Below are 23,277 nucleotides of genomic sequence, written 5' to 3' on the forward strand. Positions count from 1 at the left end.
CAAGCCTTCCTCCTTCTTCTCCCAACAAGACCAGATGGCGAAGTAAGCCCAACTGGTCACATAGTCTAGTGCAGGGGCTGGTTGAGGCGTTTTTGGGGAACCTACACCATCTGTTTTTTAATTATTTCTGTATTTTTAATTTGAGCAGTTTACTGTACATGAGGACTATTTTACAACAAGTGGCAAGTGCACTGGGCAATTCCCATTAAAATATAGTCTAGCGCTTAATGCGGGGACGGTGCATGGAAAATAAAAACACTGTTATTAGTAATGTTATGTCACTCATTCAGTATTTTAGGTGCTCCCTAAACGTTGCAGTCGTAGATAACCAGTGGTAGGACAGGCTACGGGCAGACGATTGAGGATGAACTGGTGCACAACTAAGTCCCTTTCTTGTCTGCACCGGGTGCACTTTAAAAAATGACCTCCAGTAGTTTCCTTAACATTTGAACCAGACTCTTTACTGGGGCCATTAAGAGCACATTCTGTAAAGTACCATACTGAAACAACAATATATTGTTTTCTGTAACACACTTACAAACAGGTATTGTTTTCGTAAATGTCATTGGAAAGTAAAAAAATGTTTTCTAAAATGACAAGTTCATAACCTTTAAATGAAGAACTGCAAATTCCTTTACCAAAAGGCATAGCTCCTTCTGCTGTTGAAAATGCAATTAACCAATTCCTTATTGTTTGGATTTTTTAGCAATGAGCTTCCACATATAGGACAATAAAAAACACATTCTAATTACATGGCTTACTGTTTTGGGAATTAAGTAAAGACGGTAGGCTCTGAGCAGGTGCTGATTAGGGATTCGACAATGGGCTCTTTAAACACACAGACTAATGATATCCTTTCCAAATTCCAAAATTATTATAATATAGTTATATCAATCACTTCAGATAAATCAATCCCTACAAGACGAAATATTGCGGGATGTAAAACTTTGCAAAGTGACACAATCCCAAAGAGACATACTTGAAGCAATCACAGAAAATAATATCACAATCCCAGGTATGCAGGCCCACCGGGTCCAGGTGGTCTGACCAGTGAATACTATAAAATATTACAGCATCATTTCACACCAACCCTACTAGAACTATTCCAGGAAATACAAATGCATAGACCACGCTACACATCTTGTAATGAAGGACACACAATCTTTCTGCCTAAGCCCAACAAAGACGCACAATTAATTAACTCTCCTCAACTTCAAAATTTCGCTTCAAATCATGGCCTCAAGACCCTGGTCGATTCTTCCAAATTTACTTATAAATCATCATCTTGGCTTTGTGGGGGGTATAAGGGATCCGTACAGCCATAGCGGTAGAGGTTGCTGCCTCCTATAAGTCTAACTCTAGCAGTATACTTCTTAGCTTTGACGCCAACAAAGCCTTTGATATGGATATGGTGACAGAGACACATCCGTTTACTGAAGCACTGAGCATTAGGCCTGGACTTCACTCATCCCATACAGTACTTCTATATTATCCCAAGCACATTGTTGCTACAAAATACCATACTGAAACAACAATATCATTTTTCTATAACACATTTACAAGCAGGCATTGTTTTTAAAATGTCATGGGAAGGTGACATAACTTTTTTCTAAGATGAGAAGTTCATGACCTTTACACATTTCTTAATCATAAAGCCAAAATTCTGCTGCTAAAAACTCAGTTTGCCAATACCTATTTTTTAGTAATAACTTAATATATAGGACACATGAAACACATGTTATGGCCATTTTATGGTCTATTGTTATGGTGATGACGTAAGATAGCACAGTTAGGTTTACTATATATAATGACAAGATCAAGCAATAATTTATATAAAGAAATTGCAACTTACAGTTCATTATGCTAAATATAAAATCAATTACAAGACATATATAGTCCAAAGCAAACCCAATGTGTGAGAATATTAATACACTATCTCATTCTGGATACTAGTTATGATAGAATGCTTGCTTATTACTAGATCATAAATAACGATCTACGCAAACTCTTGCACAATAATAATGTCTACCTCAAACACACACATGTAGTAGCATATAAAGGAAGCATTTTAAAATACAGGTTTTGTATCAGACATGCTGTCAAAGTTGACAGGCATTGATGAATTAGTCTTGAAAAATGTAGACTGTCAAGAAGCAGCAGGTAAAGACATATGTAAAACCGTAAGTGACACTTATGTACCAACAGTAGATAAGTTACAGAATAAGTATGTAGTAACAGAACTATTCTGAAGGCATGAAATGCTTATGGCAATATCCTTAATATATCCCCTATCTGCTGCCTGTGGTCATCTAGTGATGTCAATTGTTAGGCAATGGGGCAGATGAATGGTCTATTAGATTCCAATTACCATCTGATATATTTATAAGACTTGTTTTAAGTCATGAGAATTCAGATTCACTTTTATTTCTTATAAGTCACATAAGAAAGGCCAGCAGAAGCGGTGGCAACCTGGCTAAACCTAATATTTATGTTATTTCTATATAATGCTGAATTGTAGGTACTCACCATGGGCCTGATTCATTAAGGATCTCAAATGAAGAGGATACTCATTTCAGTCTCCTGGACAAAACCATGTTACAATGGAAGGGGTGCAAATAAGTGTTCTGTTTTGCACACAAGTTAAATAGTGCCTGTTTTTTCATGTAACACACAAATATTTGATAGCTTATTTGTACACTGAAATTTAAAGTTGATATTTGTGTGTTACATGAAAAAACAGTCAGTATTTAACTTATGTGTAAAACAGAACACTTATTTGCACCCCTTCCATTGCAACATGGTTTTGTCCAGGAGACTGAAATGAGAATCCTCTTCATTTAAGAACCTTAATGAATCAGGCCCCATAACACTAAAAGGCTGCATTCATGTGTCACTGCTGTAATATCCAGATGAGCAGAAGATGAAGATTAATTTGTCATTTTTTTATTTTATTTTAATTTTTAAATGTACTGCAAGTCCAAAAATAAAATGGCAAGTTAAAGGAGTCATCAAATTTGTAGTCCTACCCCATTTAATATAAACTAATTTTACACTATGACAGCATTCCACTACCAGTTTGATAATCTGCATACATACTGTACGTATCTCTGCCAGCTGATGCAACACAAAGGATTATCTGTATCCCACATACTCAATGAACCACATAGTGTATTTGTATTTTATATATTCCTGACCGACAACCGGTAAGCATTTCCACAACTCTATTCACATTCCCTGGTCAGATACATCTACAGTTATTCATCTCTCCACTTGTCATAATTATATCACTTAAACATTAACGTCTGTGTACTATCCTACATGCTCTACACATTCGGTAATTCTATGCATCTCATACACCTATCTCAATACTTAGCACATCACTAGTAAAACCGATGCCACAACTGCTAACTGCTCCACCGCATATCAGCACTACAACTTCATGGTTTCAGGTCACTCTTCACCAACTATTTACAAAATTAAAACCCAAAAACAATAGCATATACTTTTTACCAACCCAATTTTCTATTGTAAATGTTCCTTCTCTGTTCCTTAAATTATTAAGAAAGGGTATTTGGTTCTTACAGCTCTCTGCTTAAATGACAGTTCAGTAAGAATTTCCCCTAAAGATTCTGTTGGAATTACAGACATCCTGTGGAAGAGGAAAGCAGGTCAGCTCAACAGACTGTAAAATAAAACAACTTAAGCAAGTGATAAGCATGTCTATCAGATAACAACACTGAGTGGAAGTAGTCATCCTTATCTTGAGACATATTTGTTCTTTTAAACAAAATCAATTATGTATATATAAACATTATAATATACATAGCCAATGCTTTAGCAGGAGAGTAACACTATCCTGATACACAATAACTTTGTGTTTGGGAGGTAAACTCCCCTTTTCACAAAGAAATTGCTAAGCAACAACATTAAATCTACATTGTGTCAAAAGCCTGTTAAAGCAAAAATGCGCCCTGCTTATTTACTAAATGTGTACTGAAGCTTTGGGATCTCTCAGATCCGCACTAAAGTTATTTTCAGCACAAGGGACTTCCTGGTTTCCAAGACAATGCACAGTGCAGGTTCTGACGTCTGTGTGTCAGGGACAAAAAAAAGTTGACAAATCTGTTATACCTTCAAGGCCAATGGAAATTCACAACATGCTTGTAGAAGGATTACTATTGGGTAGTCAATTTAAATATCATTCCTCAGCTCTATGCTCAACTACGTAATCAGTGACCACCTAATAATTTGATGCAAAAAACAACTTCATTTTAATACTGTAAATAAAGAGTTTTATAAAAAAACATAATATAACCCCCGTCCCCTCCCAAATAAACCCCCCCCCCCAAAAAAAAATCAAAGCTCTTCAGTTTCAGCACAAAGTTCTGTAGGTACACTTTAAAGTTAAGACTATATTTAACTTAACCATTTAAATTATCGGGTGCCACAGAATTAGATTAAAAAACCTTATTCTAGTGAAAAAAATTAAGAATGCAAAATGATTGCTGTCAAAATGTAATACTTAATACATAAACGTCTTCCAAACAAACATAACACTGATGTGATCAGTTTAGCAATTGTAAACCTGTTTTGTCTTGGTGACAAAAGGTTTATATTTGACTTCTTAAAATTGCTAGAAAAATAACATTCCCACCTTAATTATTGCTAATGCAGATTGCTTTGCTTTCAAGTTAAATACATCACATATCCAAAGACAAAAACATACTACACACAACTCTAGTATGAAAATTATGGTTAGATGTGACAATGAAATAAGCAGCATAAGAATATGAGAACAATGGTGTGCTATATAGTTTTACTGTACATACCTTTACATGCTCAATTGCTTTTAAAACTTAACATTCAATGATGGAAAAAACTGGTCAGATTAGAATTGATAGTTTGCACTAGAAGATATCCCTGTTGAAATCCAAACGCATGCATTAAGTGAGTGGAAGAATTGTATATGGGTACTCCAGTATAACAAAACAGCGAGACCCACGTAGCATGGAAAACAATACAAAACCTGCTCTGCTATCACTTAGGGAGTCCCAGACTGCAGCACAACCCTTTGTAGTATTTTTCCTGTTTATGACAGGGCTGAGCTATTTCCTAAAATTCAGGATTAAAGCCTAATTAGCTGTTCAGAACCCATTATTGTTTCATCGCTGTCAAAAGGATCGGAAAAAGAGAAACATATACCTTTAGTCCAAGAGAGTACAACAAAGGAAATCGCTACTAACTTCATACAGTGTGTTGCAAAGTAGCAAGTAGTTGTCTTATTCTGCACATGGTCAGTTCACTTTGCTGTAAGTAAAGTAATAATTATTTTCTCTCTTCACCAAACTTCTGCACAGACAATCCCATACTCGCTGCAACGAAGGAAGAATGAACTTATTATTTTTTTCTCTTTGCTTCAGGGGCGTTTACGTGGAGTGCAGCCAACAAAAAAAAGACTTTAACAAAATTGCTTTCTCCAAACGTAAGGAATGTAATGTAACACCTCTGCAAAACAAAAGTTACGCATTTCAAGGGTGCTCAGCAACATATGTGATAAACTATAACAGTTGTAACAGAGCAATGGCACTGGATATCAGTGCCAAGATTCAGTGGAAAAACATTAACAATTGTATTTTCCATCACAGAAATACCTACTTGCATGGTACATAAATACGTCTGTCCTGTTGTGTGAGTGCCAGTTAATGAAATGATAACTACATACACGTGAAGTGTGTAGTGAAGTGAGATGAAAACTTGGGTAAATTATATATTGCCAAAAATCACAGGGGGTTGGAATCGAGAGAATTTTTTTTTACACAGGATCCTACACATTGTACTGGCATATTGCTGAGTTTGGTGAAGCGCAACATTTTGTGTGTGTGGTATCTCCTACTTCTCAATGAGGTTTACAATAGTGAGTGGTTTTCTGCTGGAGGCATTCACTAATGCTCTTACACTGTAGCGGAGAAAGAGCTATGTGCTTGTCCTCATTGAAACACTGTGTTAGCTAATAGTGGGAGAAACAGGGAATGATGACTATTAAGCTGCAATGTATGTCTCACACCTTCCAAGCCAATATAAGAAGAGAGTCAACAATTAATTTCTGCTTATGCATAGGGAGATAAGAGATCAGATTTTGATATGCTAAAAATGATTGTTCAATCGAGGTATTGGTATGCATTTTAGTACAGTGTAGCCCGTCTCTTATGAACTTAAATATATCTGCCTGACTGTAAAGTTTTAGATTGGGAAAATTAATACCTCCCTGGGATCTAGTTTGCTGTATTTAACTAGACCGACCCTATGGCATTTAGATTGCCAAATTACATTTCTGAATTTGTTATTAAGTCATTTTTCATCTGCAGAGGTAATCAAGAGTAGGTTGTCACACATCGGGGTCGTAGCTCCATTTACCTGGTCCAGCGGTGTCACCTCACGGACATCCGTGCCCCTCCTGGCCGCCTATGACACTCCTGAGTCCTGTGTCACTAGCTGTAAACAAACATTCCCTGCTGTTCTGCTTCATAGGCGTGGCCATCTTGGATGGCATCACATGATCCATTCTGACAAACCAGTCTCCAGCATCTCTGGTCACATGGTTCAGCAAGCCTATCAATGCACAGGGTGCCCTACTTAAACTATGAACTGCTGGTTGCACATTACCAGAACAAATCTCATCCTTTAGGTGAAGGTCTACTGGCTCTAATTCTGTTCCTGACTGCAGTATCTCCTACCAGCATTACAAAGTACTCTGTTTCTGACTACAGTTTCTCCTACCAGCATTACAAAGTACTCTGTTCCTGACTGCAGTATCTCCTACCAGCATTACAAAGTACTCTGTTCCTGACTGCAGTATCTCCTACCAGCATTACAAAGTACTCTGTTCCTAACTGCAGTATTTCCTACCAGCATTAACAAGTGCTCTGTTACTGATTGCATTATCTGCTACCAGCATTTCCAAGTGCTCTGTTGCTGACTAAAGTATCTCCTACCAGCATTAAAAAGTGCTCTGTTCCTGACTGCATTATCTGCTACCAGCATTTCCAAGTGCTCTGTTGCTGACTACAGTATCTCCTACCAGCATTAACAAGTGCTCTGTTCCTGACTGCAGTATCTCCTACCAGCATTACAAAGGGCTGTGTTCCTGACTACTGTATCTCTTGTCAGCAGTACCATGCGCCTTTGGGCCTGTCCACAGCATAATATCTTTGCATCCATCTCGCACACTTTAATGTGGGTTCAGTCTTCCATTGGCTGCTTCACTGGGTGCCAGTTCTGAGTCTCTTGAGGTTCATTACAGCTCTGAGTTCCCCGTAGTGTGTTCCAAGTCTGTGCGCTTGTATGCAGGTCTCAGTCCTGAGTGTCTCGTGACTGGTTCCAGTCCTGAGTTTGCTGCTGCAGATTCCAGTCCTGAGTTCTCTGGTTCAAACTCCAGTTCTGAGTTTCGTGTCCGGGGCCTCCAGAAGCCATGCCACTCTTATGGGTAAGTTCCAAATGAGCAGGAGCCTCCTCCAGGCTCCAAGCTTCAAATTCTCATCTACTAAGCCAGTTAAGCCGAAGGGTCCTAATCCAGATCTCCAAAGATTAGCACTGCCCAAATATGACAATATAAGATGTTTCCACATATTACTTCTCTGATTAGCCCTCTAAACATTATTTTAAATCTAGATGTCCTTTAAGATTTATTAAAACATTATTTGAATAACATAGTTATGCTGAAAACTATAGCAACAAATTAGATATTAGCTTTTATAATGTAATGGCAATATAAAAAGCAACTTGAGCAGGATCGATGAGGGCAAAGTGAACTGTTGGTACTGACTTGCAAAAACACCATATTTAATTTAATGTAATCAGCAACAGCTCATAGTCACTACTAGCAGTTAAGAAAAGCTAGTTGGCACCAGTGGGTCGTATAGTATCATCACACAATGAACAACACACTTCATTTTTCTATGAGACCAACTGATGCATTAATAGTTTTTCATAAGTGCAGTCATGGAATATGAGCTACTGCCAGGCATGAAGGGTGGTTTTCCTATACAAAAGTTATGGTGATGGTATATTGCTTGTATACTGTAGGTGCACATACTGGTGTGGGGTCATTGGTGCTGGTATATGTGGGGGCATTAGCTTGATATAATCTTTTTTTGGGCTCTATATTTTGTAAAATGCCCTTTAATCTTTAGCAGATCTGTAATTTTCCTTACATAATTATTGTGACCTTCCCCCATAAATTTCAGAGAAAATTGTTCAGACCTGGTTTACAGGGGTTTTTTTGTTTTTTTTTAAATAAATCTTAGATTGGCCACTTTCCTTAGTCAATTTGGCTGATGTAAACCAAACTGGCCTTAAATAAATGTAAATGTTGGCTTCCAACTACACTAGCAGAAAACACAACTGAAGATATAGTTTACTGCTGTGCACAAATGGGGTCGTATGTGATCCAGCCATTCAACACAACCAGGGCCACCTTAACTACTTCATGGGCCCCCGGGCAATGCAGTGCACCGGGCCCCTAAAAAAACCCCATTATATATATATATATATATATATATATATATATATATATATATAATAGTGTGTGTGTAAAAAAATATATATGTATGTAAAAAAAAAAGTGATTTTATATATATATATATATATATATATATATATATATATATATATATGAGCCCCCTTAACTTACCTTAAGTCCGATCCCCTTCTCCTTTTTTCCGCGCCGCTGAGTCTCTTCTGCGCTCTTCTGTGCTGTGCTCGCAGCGCAGCATGCGTGGCATCATGCCCAGCATTCACTGCGAGCACAGCACAGGAGAGAGGACCAGGGAGGGAGCCAGATCGCAGCTGACGTGACCGCAAGGTAAGTATTTTCATTTTTATTTTTTTTCAGGATTTTTTTTTTCACAGAGCTGCCTCGGACGGGCCCCCTTGCCCGCAGGGCCCTGGGCACCTGCCCATTGTGCCCAATGGAAGAGACGGCCCTGAACACAACCCCCAAGTGGCCAGATGTGTCAAATTTGGCAATACTTGTGTGGACAAACTGAATGCAGATCCGAATTGTCACTGATGTTTGTGGCCCCTCCCAAATCTGTCTGCATATTTTAAAATTACTCTATCCCCTTGCAGTGTAACATGGTTTTACCAAGGTACAAATTTGCTCCATTTTTTGTTTTTCTCCCAAATCTAATTGAGGGCCTGTATCAGGGGCGCACAGAGGATTGTCGGGAGGGGGAGGTTTCTCCCCGCCGACCCAAAAAACCCCCAAAAAATAAACCCGAGAGAGAGCTGCTGCGCATGCGCCCGCGCATGCGCAGCAGCTCCGTTTCGCCAGCGCTGTCCTATACAGCAGCCGCGGTGCTGTCTAAGAAGCGTCTGTGGCGGTGCTGTATACAATACAGCACCGCCGCGGACGCTTCTTTGACAACGCCGCGGCTGCTGTATAGGACAGTGGCCACTTAGTTAGCGCAGGGGGGGTTTCTAGAGACTCAGAAACCCCCCCCTGCGTGCGCCACTGCGTATGTTTAGATTTATCACAAAGCCACCGGGGCCAAGAAGGGGAGCATGCCTTGCAAAGGGGGCCCTACCTGACATGCAAACAATTTTTTTTTAAGCTTTCCTACAACACGCTCGACAAATCCTAATCCAGAAGTGCTTAGACCCAGTCCTCAAGATTTACCAGTAGGTCATGTTTTCAGAATTTCTGTCAGTAGAAACAGGTGGGATAAATACTAACCAGAAAAATTGGTTAACTCATCTGTGCATGATTAAAGAAATCCTGACAACATGAACTGTTGGTAGCTCTTGAAGACCGCGTTTGAGCACCTCTATCCTAATATATGGCCGAGCGACTACTAAAGTCTCAATAAGCGTCTGCAAATCATTTGCAAACCTCTAATTACAAGTGCTTCACTAGTTCAAGTGTTTGTCATGATCATCATCCGCTACTTACACCTGCCCCTGACCACACGCAAATAAAACCTGTTCTTCAGCTGCATCTGCAATTATGTCCCAGTCTGAATCCAAACAGCATTGCTTGAACACACCCTTACTGTATTTTGGAGCACCCTTTCCCTCCCCCTTCACACCTCTTCAGACGTAAGGAGGCATAAGTGACAAAAAGTCACAGATCTGAAGAGCCGCAGTTCCGTATGTTCACTTTCTGATCATGTGCAGTGTTAAAAAACGCAAAGACACGAAACGCAAATGGGCGTACAAATCACTTTGAATCAGACCAAGGGCTAGATTTACTAAGCTGCGGGTTTGAAAAAGTGGGGATGTTGCCTATAGCAACCAATCAGATTCTAGCTTTCATTTATTTAGTACTTTCTACAAAATGACAGCTAGAATCTGATTGGTTGCTATAGGCAACATCTCCACTTTTTCAAACCCGCAGCTTAGTAAATCTAGCCCCAAGTGTTTATATCTGTTTTCACATATGGTTTTCATTTGCGTTTTATGAGACAAACGCAACGACAGTGGTTAATCAGCCTACGATGCCATAGGATCAATCACTGTGAGTTCTCATTCTCCGATGGCCAATGTTGTCACACTAGTTTATAGCATCACGCAAAATACTCTGACTTCATTGTTCCAGGAAGATTACATGCAGTTATTGCTGTAGTTATTTATGCAGCAAAATGTGTTTATAGTACACAGGACTACATGGGTTTAATTAGCAAAAAGATCTGTCCAGCTTAGAGAAAGTGGAAGGGACATATCACTGAACAAAGACAGATCTGTAAACTGTATTTATTGTAAATATAGGACTTACAGTTTGAGAAGGTTTATTGTGAAATATGGATTTGATTGCATGAGCTTTGTAGACAAATAACAAAACAATCCATTTCACCGGTAAGTTCTTGTTTTTCAGTTTTAAATTAACTTTTCATTTTTTCTTATAACAGTTCCACTGCTTGTGCTTAGACCAGTCAGCCTGCTCATGCATCTGCAGACTGGTCAGGGAAAACAATAAGTAAGTCTTAGAACTCTGGGGCAATATCGCCAGGCAGCTGAGTATCCCAGGAGCTGCCCCAGAGACAAAATATTAATAAATTAATAACATAATTTTTGTTAGCACAATTATAACCTGCAGTAATAAATAGATGCCCTGTGTCTCCTTACAACCTTGTAGGTCTCAATGTATTTATTTTACATTTTAGTAATATGTAATGCTTTACATTCACTTTAATGCATTACAGCAATTATAACTCTTGAAAGGAAAACATTTTTTGGTGTTGGATACCTTAGGTTTTTCATGAATGATCAGCAGAACTGAGTCATTCTTCATGGATATAATTATTTCTTTACATGCGTGCATTTATTAACCACACGCTGACTTGAAAATGTATTTGCTTAATCTTACATAGCATAGGATAATACAAAGACTTAACAGATTTATAAGAGTGGACTTCTTTAAGTAGTATAATGAAGTGCCCTTTAACAAGCCTGCCGATCACGCTGCTTGTGAGTGGGGGGGGGGGGCTAATGTAGAGCAAGAATGACAAGAAGATTTTAGCAGAAGATAAAGGGATATTTGGACATGGGTCAACATAATGAGGGTTACTGCTAATATAGTACAAATGTGCACTAATCCATAATCACCAATCAGAAATGTCCTTTCATCGCCAACAGTTGCCTTAAAACTAGAAGTTGGGTCAGCTTCATCTGAGTGCCGATGGATTGAATTTATGTCCAACTTGACCACACTTATGATATTAAAGTGGACAATCAAGTCGTTCATCATTTGGGATGATCAGCTGGATCATGCTGGGCACAATTAATGCAGTCAGCCAATGACCACATACACTGTTAGATCTCAATCATTGTTAAACACCTTTTCCATCAGACCCAATCGTCACCTCATCTATCTCGATCAGATGTTGAGTTGTAGCATTAGTCATTTTGGGCTCAAACAGGCAGAGCTTTCTGGATGATTTGGTATAAAACAACCAAACAGGCTGTTAAAATGTCTGTTTGCATGGGCTGCTTAACATGCCCTAGATCAGGGGTGTCCAACCTTTTAGCTTCCCTGGGCCACATTGGCAGACGACGAGTTGGTTTGGGCCGCACATAAGATACACTAACAATAACGATAGCTGATTATCCAAAAAACCATAGAAAACATAGTTAACATATATATATATGAGAAAAAAAGTGATATATATATATATATATATATATATATATATATATATATATATATAGATATCACTTTTTTTTCAAATCCCCCTATACTTACCTTTCAATCGCCCTGTTCAAAAAATCCTCTCTAGTTATTATACTATAATCACTTTTTGTATTGTTTCGATGTAATATCATTTAAGCCAGGCATTGTATATCAGGGTGCCCTGACCAGGCCTGCGGTACCTGACATATACACCACTGTGACCCCAAATTGTGACCTGTTTTGATAATTACACCACTATGTTAGTTAAGGGATAACAACTTATAATGGGCCAAAGAGAATAATATATAATGCCCCATTAGTAATACAAGTAGAAGTATGTAGCAGGTAGATAAGGTCCATGATGCTCCAGGACCAGGTGATTTTTATTCACTTGTCAGCGTCCCTTGAAATAATAAAAAAAATCCCCCTTAACTTACCTTTTAATCGGCTTGTTCTCCTGTCCTCTTCTCTTCTTTTCTCCAATTCTGTGCTGCTGATTGTTCTTCTCGAGCGGGTGTCTCCTCTGTGCTGTGCTCTGCAATGGATGTTGGGCCTGATGACATCATGCCCGACATTCACTGCGAGCGCCGCACGGAGGAGGAGACAAGGGAGGGAGCCGGAGTACCAGCTGATGTGACCGCGTGACAGCAAGGTAAGTAGTTTCTTTTCTTTTTTTTTGCAGGATTTTTTTTTTCCATTAAGAGCGCTGCCCCCTTGCCACAACCAAAACTCCTTCTGGGCCACATTTACAGGCTTGCTGGGCTGCATGCGGCCCGCGGGCCGCGGGTTGGACAATCCTGCCCTAGATCAATCAAAGGTACAGATGGCTTGTTGCTATGTTTTACTGCACATGCGTAAAACAGAATTATTAGCACCTTTATGTAAATTCCTGCAAAATGAATACCATTGTAAATTCATCTATCAATATTTAAATTAAAAAAAGGAAAACAAAAAAATAAGGTTAATGTGCCATAAACAAGAGTGGGTAATGCTATGCATACTCAGCAGAGGTAATATGAATTATCAGTCATAAGACGTGCCCATAGTGGTCATATCATCAAAAATTGAAAATACTGTCATTACTTTACCAGGAATTGACTCTAATTAAGGCTGAATCCTTGTTTTATTCTCTAAGTAGAGTCATTTGCAGCATCCTTAACTATATGTGAAAGTTCAGATCAGTAACTGTACAATTGTTAGTGTTTTGGAGAAAAAGAAAGGAAAATCCATCAGCAATCAAGATATTACTTATATCATTAAGGGTCACTTTTGCAAACTCTTAACATTTCCTTTTCTCTCATTTATGTCTTCAACAAGTAATGAGAGTAAAAGGTACAGTAGGTCAATGTCTATATGTTATATGTTACATTTGTACATTTTAGTGTTCCTATTATATTGTAGTATATTTGCATGCATATAGAGGCATTTGCCTGTCTGAAATGCTAAAGAATGATGAAAAAGGTATTCACTGAAAACAATGGCTGATACCCAGTCACTGCTGCTTCTGATGCTCTACAAACATCCTTTAAATCAGGGAGAACCTCCCTAAATGCACAAACCCCACTTCTTGACTCATTTACTATGCACAATCTTGTTTTTGCATTTGGACATATTGGGCCTGATTCATCAAGAAACATAAATGCTGATACGTGCTGTATTTTGCATAAAATCGCATTGAGCATGCCCAGAATGGGTGCATACGCCAAGGAACGCAGCAACGTCCAATTAATCTTCGAGCGCAAAGGACCCTTTCTACAGCCTATGATTTCATGGGTGGGAGGGGGAGGGAACTGGGCATATGAGCGTAGTCAATGAACAGTAAGGCGGTGCCAAGCTCGAGTGCACACAGCAGCATCTGATTCAAGCTTTAAGCATCTCAAAGGTATCTGTTTTTCCATGGTGTCACTTGCACCAGCTACAGAGCAGGTGTAAGTGCCGATTACTAGTGATGCTGGCAGTGAATGCATGTTAGAACCTGTGTTTGAAATCAGGAGCAACTGTAACAATGCATTTTATATACAGTAGACACTCATAACATCCTAATACATGTATTTTATGGGGGGTGTAAAAAAACACTTTGTATTTTTTAATGTTTTATCATTAATTACTGTATTATTGAGAGGTGACATTAATTGAATAGTTTTTTCTTTCTGTGCATTCTTGTGGGACATTACATTTCACATATGTATTGGATGTATTCTGCAGTATATTGTCTGATCGAGCAGAGTGGACTTAGACCCGTATTCATCAACAGACGTATCATTACATCCGATCCTTGTTGAATACAGACATATGCATGCCCGATGTAAGTGCCTTTTTTTTAAACGCGCACAATACATTCGTTTTGCATTCATTCATGAATGAGGCCCAGTATGAGGCCCATTACTGCAGCTAGCACACATTCAACAAGAAAAATCCTTATCCGTCCAGTTTGTGCAATTAGAAAGAGCAAAATTGTTTCATCCTCGCAGTCACCACCATGTTCTTGCACTAAGACGTGTGCTTTCCTATATAAGTGGGCATAACTACACAAACAATAGGACCAGTTTGTCATAATAGTGAATGAAACAGAATCAGTGCTAGACATCTCATCTGGGGGTAAATGTATGAATCTCCGGATTCTTCATCTCCGGCGTGTTCAGCCTCTTCAGCGCTTAAATTTAAAGCGGCGCTGCATTGTAAAGGGAAGTTTCCCTTTGCAATGCAGCGCCGCTTTAAATTTAAGCGCTGAAGAGGCTGAACACGCCGGAGATGAAGAATCTGGAGATTCATATATTTACCCCCTGGTTTGTAAATGACTCTTACTGTTTTATGCTTTTATAAAGCATTTCCTTCAAGAATACAGTCACATTTCATACTATAAGACACCGTGTACTCTTTAATGTACGGTTAAAACATAAACTTACATGTTATATTTTTAGTACAAAACTTGATACAGTGTGATACGTGAGGATTAATTTGATTTAATGGGCAATGTCAGTTCATAATAATCATATAATCTGTTTCACATAATATCAATGGACATTGTCATCCTTGCTCAAATAGGTAAGCCAGATGGACTGCAGCATAACCATTTCTGGCATGGAACACTACACGGTAACGGTGACGAGAACAAAAATCCAGGACTAATGGAGAGACAGGCAATAGAGCGTAAAATGATCACAGAGGAAATGTGGACTGATACATGTGTGGTGAAACAATAGACAAACGTAAAATAAAAAACACTTTTTTTTTTTTTTAAGCTGGCCGCCTATTGGCCGACTCAGCATCAGAATCTGTATTCAGTTTGGCCACACACATAGGTGGCCCAATTAGACCTGATCCAGATAAATTTTAACTATATAATGATCACACCTGTTTTGGTAGTGAACAGCTGGTATATCGGGCCAACGTCTAAATATTGCTGGCAATATAGCAGTGTGTGCAGCCAGCTGCAGAAGCTATCAATGTTATCAATACCATCAATTAAAGACTACAAAGTGTATTCATTTTCTTCAGGTTCAAAGTACGCTGGAAAGCACTAGTTAGTCGTTTTGATGCTGCTGAGCGACGAGCAAGCACAATTGTTAACCTCAGTACTTTTACAGCACTTCTTAATTACTTCTACAACACTTCTACTGCAATCGCAAAATCTGCAAAATATGATGGTTCTGAATTACAGCTCTTCAAGTTGTTGATGTGGTATAAAGGGAGAAATTAGCTTTTTCTGGAAAAACAATGATATTTCAATATTCTTCCAGAGATCATCATCATCATCACCATTCATTTATATAGCGCCACTAATTCCGCAGCGCTGTACAGAAAACTCACTCACATCAGTCCCTGCCCCATTGGGGCTTACAGTCTACATTCCCTAACACACACACACAAACAGACAGACTAGGGTCCATTTGTTAGCAGCCAGTTAACCTACCAGTATGTTTTTGGAGTGTGGGAGGAAACTGGAGCACTTGGTGGAAACTCACGCAAACACGGGGAAAACATACAAACTCCTTACAGATAAGGCCATTGTCAGGAATTGAACTCTTGACCCCAGTGATGTAAGGCAGAAGTGCTAATCACTTAGCCACCGTGCTGCCCACTAGCAACTGGTATGTCTCATTGAAACTGTTGCATTCAATATTTTAATTTGTTAAATTTTACACCTGACAGTAGTAAAGTATTACGCTAAGACAACATACTTAAGCACATATTTATCATAGGGCAAAAAGCCTAATGGGTGGTGAAATTGGGTGTTTTTGCTTACTTTGGTCATTTCCCTATACATCCAGGGGGTCACCACCCTTGCTGATAGCTCAGAAGAATATCACTGAAAAAACTGCTTTATCTTTGAAAGAGTCAATGACAACAAACACTGCTAATATGCATTCCATTGCCATTTATTTTGTCACTCACATCAGATCCTGCCAAATTGAAGCTTACAGTGTAAATTCCTTAACACTCGCACAAACTAGGGTTTTTGTCAGAAGCTGATTAACCTACCAGTATGATTTTAGAATGTGGGAGAAAACCAGAGCAAACCCATGTAAACACAGAAAGAACATACAAATTCCACTCATGACCCAGTGTTGTGAGGCAGAAGTGCTAACCACTATGCCACAGTGAAAATACATTAAATTCATAACTCATGTTGCAATCACAAATGTGGTTTTAAAAGAATATAAACGTAATTGCCAACAGTTCTATGTATCTGTCTTTGGGGTTGTTTCATACTAGTTTTGAAAATACAGTGCCTTTTCACACCAAAAGTTCCACTCTTTGCTCCAGATGTTTCACCAATTCAATGGAATGGCCTGCTCATTGAACCTCTTGTGAAATGTGCAAGGTTTTGGCAAGCAAGAAAGTTGAGTGTGAAATTCAAATTTTGCAACCAACTGTGAGCAGTGCTAATTCCATAATTGTTTTTGCCTCAACAAACTGCTTACTAACTGTTGTGGACCTACATGTTCCAGCATAGACTAGCATCCAGTGACTGGAAGAGCTGGAAGATGGAAGTTGCTTGTTGAACAACAACCAATTCAGTGAACGCTTGAAGGTTTGAAGACTAGAGGAAAGTCTTATTGTGCGTGGGAGGGAATTCCACAAAGTGGGTGCAGCCCGGAAAAAATCCTGTAACCGAGAATGGGAGGATGTGATGAGAGTGGAGGAGAGATGTAGATCTTGTGCAGAACGGAGGTATCGAGTTGGGAGATATTTCGAGACAAGTGAGGAAATGTATGTTGGTGCAATTTTGTTGATGGCCTTGTATGTTAGTAGAAGAATTTTATATTGGATTCGTTGAAATACAGGCAGCCAATGTAGAGACTGACAGAGTGGCTCAGCAGAGGAATAACGGTTTATAAGGAAAATCAATCTAGCCGCTGCATGCAAAATAGATTGTAGGGGCTTTGGGAAGACCAGTAAGAAGGGAATTGCAATAGTCGATGCGGGAGATGATGAGTGCATGAATTAATGTTTTTGCTGTGTCTTGTGTCAGATATGTGCGTATTCTGGAAATGTTCTTTAGGTGTATGTTACATGATTTAGATATAGAGTTGATGTGGGGAATAAACAACAGTTGTGAGTCAAGGATTACACCTAGGCAACGAGCTTGCGGGGTGGGATTTATGGTCATGTTATCAACAGAAATAGAAATGTCAGGCAGGAAGCCTGACATTAGTATGCTATATGCTTTTTCAAATGTGGTTTGCATTTTTTTTTTAATGTTTTTTAACACAAAAGCAACACCAGTGGGTAACAGGCCAAGAGATCTGTACTGAAAAGAATAATTTACCTAATCAATATTTTTTTCCAGTGGTCGCCTCTGTTAATGCCATCCTGAGATGGAGTTAACAGAAAAGGTATTGCAGTGCAGGACTTAACAGAAGCACTTACAGCAGTGGGCATTCCTAGCAAGATGCACTGGCTTATAAGTCAACATAAGTGTATTTATGTATTTATTTTTTAATAAAATATACATTATTTATGACTTTAAGTGAGATTCAGCACATTTGAATTCCTCGAGGACATTTCAATTTCACTGTTTCTAAATCTTTTCATTGCCTAAAGGTATAGCCAAGCATATTCCAGCGATGATTATGAATTTCCTGCAAGTGAAAATATTGTGCAAAAACAAGTGAATATGACTTTTGTCCTTTAATAATTGAATAGGACTAATGTCATTTTTTAATTGGTTAAGAATAGAATGGACTGAAGCATTATCACATATGAAAATGGAGAACTGAATTGGCCCCTATATATGGTCTACATTGTGGGAAACCAAAGCAAATACTGCCAAATAAAAAAAAATAATGCAATTTTGCTGCCACTTGCTTCAAATGAATTATTGTGTATTTATCACACCAAGTATTGGGAAGCAAATGTCGTAATTTCTGCTCATTTGCAGTAACTTGTAGCAAAATTCAACCCATTTTATGTTGAGTGTATAAACCTGTGCTGCTTTTTAAGTACCCCTCTATATGTCCATTTCCTGATTCGCTCAATGTTCTAAAGAAATGAAGGACAGATTAAAATACATTATCCAGACATGCAACATCACATGGGGTCTAAAAAGGAAGTTTCACACACTACACCCTGTTACTAACATGTAATGCCAGACACAGAAGGCAGATCTTCATTGCCTCCATTGTGTATTAAATCTATTTCTTTGATACTCATAGTCACTGTAACTTAGCTGTTATCTGAATGTGGGATTGCCATTCTTAAATTACAATAACATATTAAATGATTTTACAAAGACCTAAGAGAACTATAAAAAAAAAAGCATCAAATTTACTATGCAGTGTGTTGTTCGCCAGATTTTCTCACTTCTACTTAGCTTTGTACTTTGCTATTGTATTCTACTAACGCTGACCTGTTTCAAACAGAAAGCAGCATTGTTGATGCCTTTGCACTCAGAATGACCCATTTGCTTGCACTGGAAATAAGACCGAGTAGCGCAGAACAGTAACATTGAAGGCTTCAGGGAGAACGGCACATCCCATGTAAGTAAAGCCCTAGTTTCATGTGAACATACTGAGTAGCAAGTACTTCAATATCCCCTAACTATAGGGTGTTTTTTATAGGGTGGCCATAAGTTCGGTATTATGTTCACTACAGTCTGAAATCTGATAGTAGACATGTAAGAAATATGCAGCTGGGTACAGAAAGTTAAAGTAATCTGCAGTACAGAAGCCAATCATTGTTCACTGTTGTATAAACTACTAAAGCAGCAATAGCCAATGACAGCAAAGAATGCTGCATGCATTACATTTTTGAATGGCATTAACAAAACGTGAGTTCTGAAATGGAGATTGCACTGTACTTGCCAACAAAATAGTGTCTCTGAATGAGCTCTGTTTTTTAAAATTCGAAGGAATAAATTTAACAATCTGCGGGTTTGAAAATGTGGAGATGTTGCCTATAGCAACCAATCAGATTCTATTTATCATTTATTTAGTATATTCTACAAAAAGACAACTAGAATCGGATTGGTTGCTATAGGCAACATCTCCACTTTTTCAAACCTGCAGCTTAATAAATTTAACCCCAAGAGTTAAAAAATAGACCTAGGAGAGGTATAAGAAAACCAAAATTGAACAAATGCATAGAACATGAGGTAAATAAGTCTTTAAGGGGTTTATTTATGAAATAGGGAAAATCGTTAAAGTGCATGATAGCGATAGCCGGCGAAAGCTATCGTCAGGTCTGTCCAGTGAAGCTTTACTGGTACACAAGGAAAAATGCTTTAGTAGCTAAAAAGGCCTAAACCAATGTTATTCTTTTTTTAAAAAAAAAACTTTTTTAATTGAATCTGGAACTGAAATCCCAAATCCAGCTTTCCAGTTTCAGTGTCCATACATGACATCTCACGCTGCACAGAGGGGCCCTGCACTGGTAAGAGTCCTCATACAGCTAAGGGCCAGTGTTAGCGACCTCTCTGGCAACAATAAATTAAAACATTTTCATAGATTAAAATACAAATATGCACATACATTTTTTTGTAGGTTTGAGAAAAGAAAATTGAAAGTATATAAGATTTGTGTTTCTCATTGATGTAACTTGTTGTATACATCTAACACCTTTTACAAGAAAAAATTAAAAAAATGCATATGCCTTAGAGATGGTATTTGGGAGTATTATATTGTCCACTAGACTGTGTCCTTAAATACCACAGCCTGCCACTTACGTTCCTGTCTTCTCTTATTATCTTTCCAGGACCATAAGTGGTCACCATACAGTGTTATAGTTACTTACAAATAGAGATGGTCACTGACCCCCGTGTTTTTTGTTTTGGATCTGGATTAACTACGTGTTTTGGTTTTGGCAAAACCGCCCTCGTGTGTTTTGGTTTTGGTTTTGGATCCCTATTTTTTTTCCGAAAAATCCCTATTTTTTTTCTAAAATTACATAATCTGGCTATTTTTTTGTTCCCACATTTTTATTAATCTCAATAACGTTAATTTCTAGTCATTTCCAGTCAATTTTGTCAAGTGACAAAAACACTTCTACCCCAACACTTCTACCCCTCTCCAGTCTCAAGTGCAATAGCACTGGAGACTGGAGAGTGACAAGAACTGCTACCCCTGTTACTGTGTGAGCAATGGCACTGAGCAATGTCACTGGAGACTGGAGAGTGACAAGAACACTGCTACCCCTGTTTCTGTGTGAGCAATGGCACTGAGCAATGGCACTGGAAACTGGAGAGTGACAAGAACACTGCTACCTATGTTTCTGTGTGAGCAATGGCACTGAGCAATGTCACTGGAAACTGGAGAGTGACAAGAACACTGCTACCTCTGTTTCTGTGTGAGCAATGGCACTGAGCAATGTCACTGGAGACTGGAGAGTGACAAGAACACTGCTACCCCTGTTTCTGTTAGGGATGAGCGCGCTCGGATTTCTGAAATCCGAGCCCACCCGAACGTTGCGGATCCGAGTCGGATCCGAGACAGATCCGGGTATTGGCGCCAAATTCAAAAGTGAAACTGAGGCTCTGACTCATAATCCCGTTGTCGGATCTCGCGATACTCGGATCCTATAAATTCCCCGCTAGTCGCCGCCATCTTCACTCGGGCATTGATCAGGGTAGAGGGAGGGTGTGTTAGGTGGTCCTCTGTGCTGTTTAGTTCTGTGCTGTTTAGTTCTGTGCTGTTTAGTTCTGTGCTGTTTAGTGCTGTGCTGTGCTGTGCTGTTTAGTGCTGTGCTGTGCTGTGCTGTGCTGTGCTGTGCTGTGCTGTGTTCTGCAGTATCAGTCCAGTGGTGCTGTGTGCTGTGCTCTGTCCTTCTGAGGTCAGTGGTGCTGCTGGGTCCTGTGCTGTGTCCTGTTCAGTCCAGTGGTGCTGTGTCCTGTGCTCTGTGCTTCTAAGGGCATAGTTATTTCCCCAATATTCCCCTGTGTTTAAAAAAATAAAAAAAAGTTTTTTTAAAAAATACCAAAAACTACTTTAATATTTTTTAATTACCACAAAATTTTCACAACCAATCCTGCAGTATAAGCCCATTGGTACTGCAATATTACCAAGTTCACACATTCAGCAGTAAAAGTCCAGTGGTACTGCAATATTACAAAGTTTACACATTCTGCAGTATCAGTCCAGTGGTGCTGTGTCCTGTGCTCTGTCCTGCTGAGTTCCGTAGTGCTGCTGGGTCCTGTGCCGTGTCCTGTTCAGTCCAGTGGTGCTGTGTCCTGTGCTCTGTGCTTCTAAGGGCATAGTTATTTCCCCATTATTCCCAAGTTTTTAAAAAATAAAAAAAAAGTAAAAAATAATAAAAAATTAAAAAAAAAAAAAATATATAATAATTATAACCAAATTTGCAAAACCAATCCAGCATTATAAGTCCATTGGTACTGCAATATTACCAAGTTCACACATTCTGCAGTATCTTTTGCTACATATAATGGAGAGCAAAAATTTGGAGGATAAAGTAGGGAAAGATCAAGACCCACTTCCTCCTAATGCTGAAGCTGCTGCCACTAGTCATGACATAGACGATGAAATGCCATCAACGTCGTCTGGCAAGCACGATGCCCAATCTCCTAGTACAGGGCATGTAAAATCCAAAAAGCCCAAGTTCTCAAAAAACAGCAAAAAAAGAAACTTAAAATCATCTGAGGAGAAACGTAAAGTTGGCAATATGCCAATTACGACAAGTAGTGGCAAGGAACGGCTTAGGCCCTGTCCCGTGTTCATGACTAGTGGTCCAACTTCACCCAAGGATCAAAGCCCTCCTCCCCCCCCCTACAAAAAATTTAAGAGAGTTATGCTGTCAGCAACAACAACAAAACAGCAAAGAACTCTGCCTTCTAAACAGATGACATCACAAATCCCCAAGGCGAGTCCAAGGGTGTTGTTGGTTGTGAACCCTGACCTTCCCATCACTGTACGGGAAGAGGTGACTCCATCCAGCATTTGCAGCACGCCCTCTGCATATGCTGGAAGGATCACCCACAGTCCAGTTACAGATTTGGCTAATGAAGGTGTGAATGTTGTGCACTGGGAGGAGGATATTGATGTAGCTGGCGCTGAGGAGGATGTTGATGATTATGATGCAGACAGATACCAAATTGCATTTCTCAATTTCTATTTATATTCTAGATTATATAACGGCTGAAAAGTTTTCTGTTTTACTCCTAGTGGAGAGGGGATCTGATGCAGACAGATACCAAACTGCCTTTGTCCATTTCTTTGTATATTTGAATTGCTAGTTCTACAGTCTATGCAGGCTGCTTTATTTATATTCAACTACAAGTGTAGGGCGGGGGGGGGGGGGGCATAGATAGCCACCAAAGTAACGTGGTCCATTTAATTTCACTTTCTAGCTCCACAGTCTGTGCAGCCTGCTTTTTTTTATCTTCAAAGTATTTATATTTACAAGCCTTGCAATCTAAATTAACTAGAGGTAGTGACGTGGTAGAACTCCAAAAGGCAGTTTGGAAGCCCCTGTACAAACTGGCTCTATTTTTTAACTGAGTTGTCCCCCCTCCAGTGTGTACTCGGAAAGAGTTTTTAGTGCAGCGGGGAACCTGGTCAGTGAGCGGCGAAGGAGGTTGCTTCCTCACAACGTTGAAAAAATGATGTTTATAAAAATGAATAATCAATTCCTCAATGAAGTACAGCACTGCCCTCCAG

The 23,277-nt window shown here is 39.1% G+C and overlaps 1 protein-coding gene across 3 annotated transcripts in view; it reads right to left on the minus strand.

The window, feature by feature from the left end:
• Positions 1 to 23,277, minus strand: part of ARHGAP28 (Rho GTPase activating protein 28) — a 155,966-nt gene that overhangs the window by 62,370 nt on the left and 70,319 nt on the right. The window contains exon 1 of one of the 3 annotated variants that reach the window (XM_075213328.1): positions 5,203 to 5,390. The exons of the other annotated variants lie outside the window; for them this stretch is intronic. The gene's annotated coding sequence lies outside the window, so the exon portion shown is untranslated. Of the gene's footprint in view, positions 1 to 5,202; positions 5,391 to 23,277 lie in introns of those variants that run through there. 3 annotated transcript variants of the gene reach the window in all.

Source organism: Mixophyes fleayi, chromosome 5 (genome assembly GCF_038048845.1).
Source record: "Mixophyes fleayi isolate aMixFle1 chromosome 5, aMixFle1.hap1, whole genome shotgun sequence".
NCBI classification, from domain to species: domain Eukaryota; kingdom Metazoa; phylum Chordata; class Amphibia; order Anura; family Limnodynastidae; genus Mixophyes; species Mixophyes fleayi.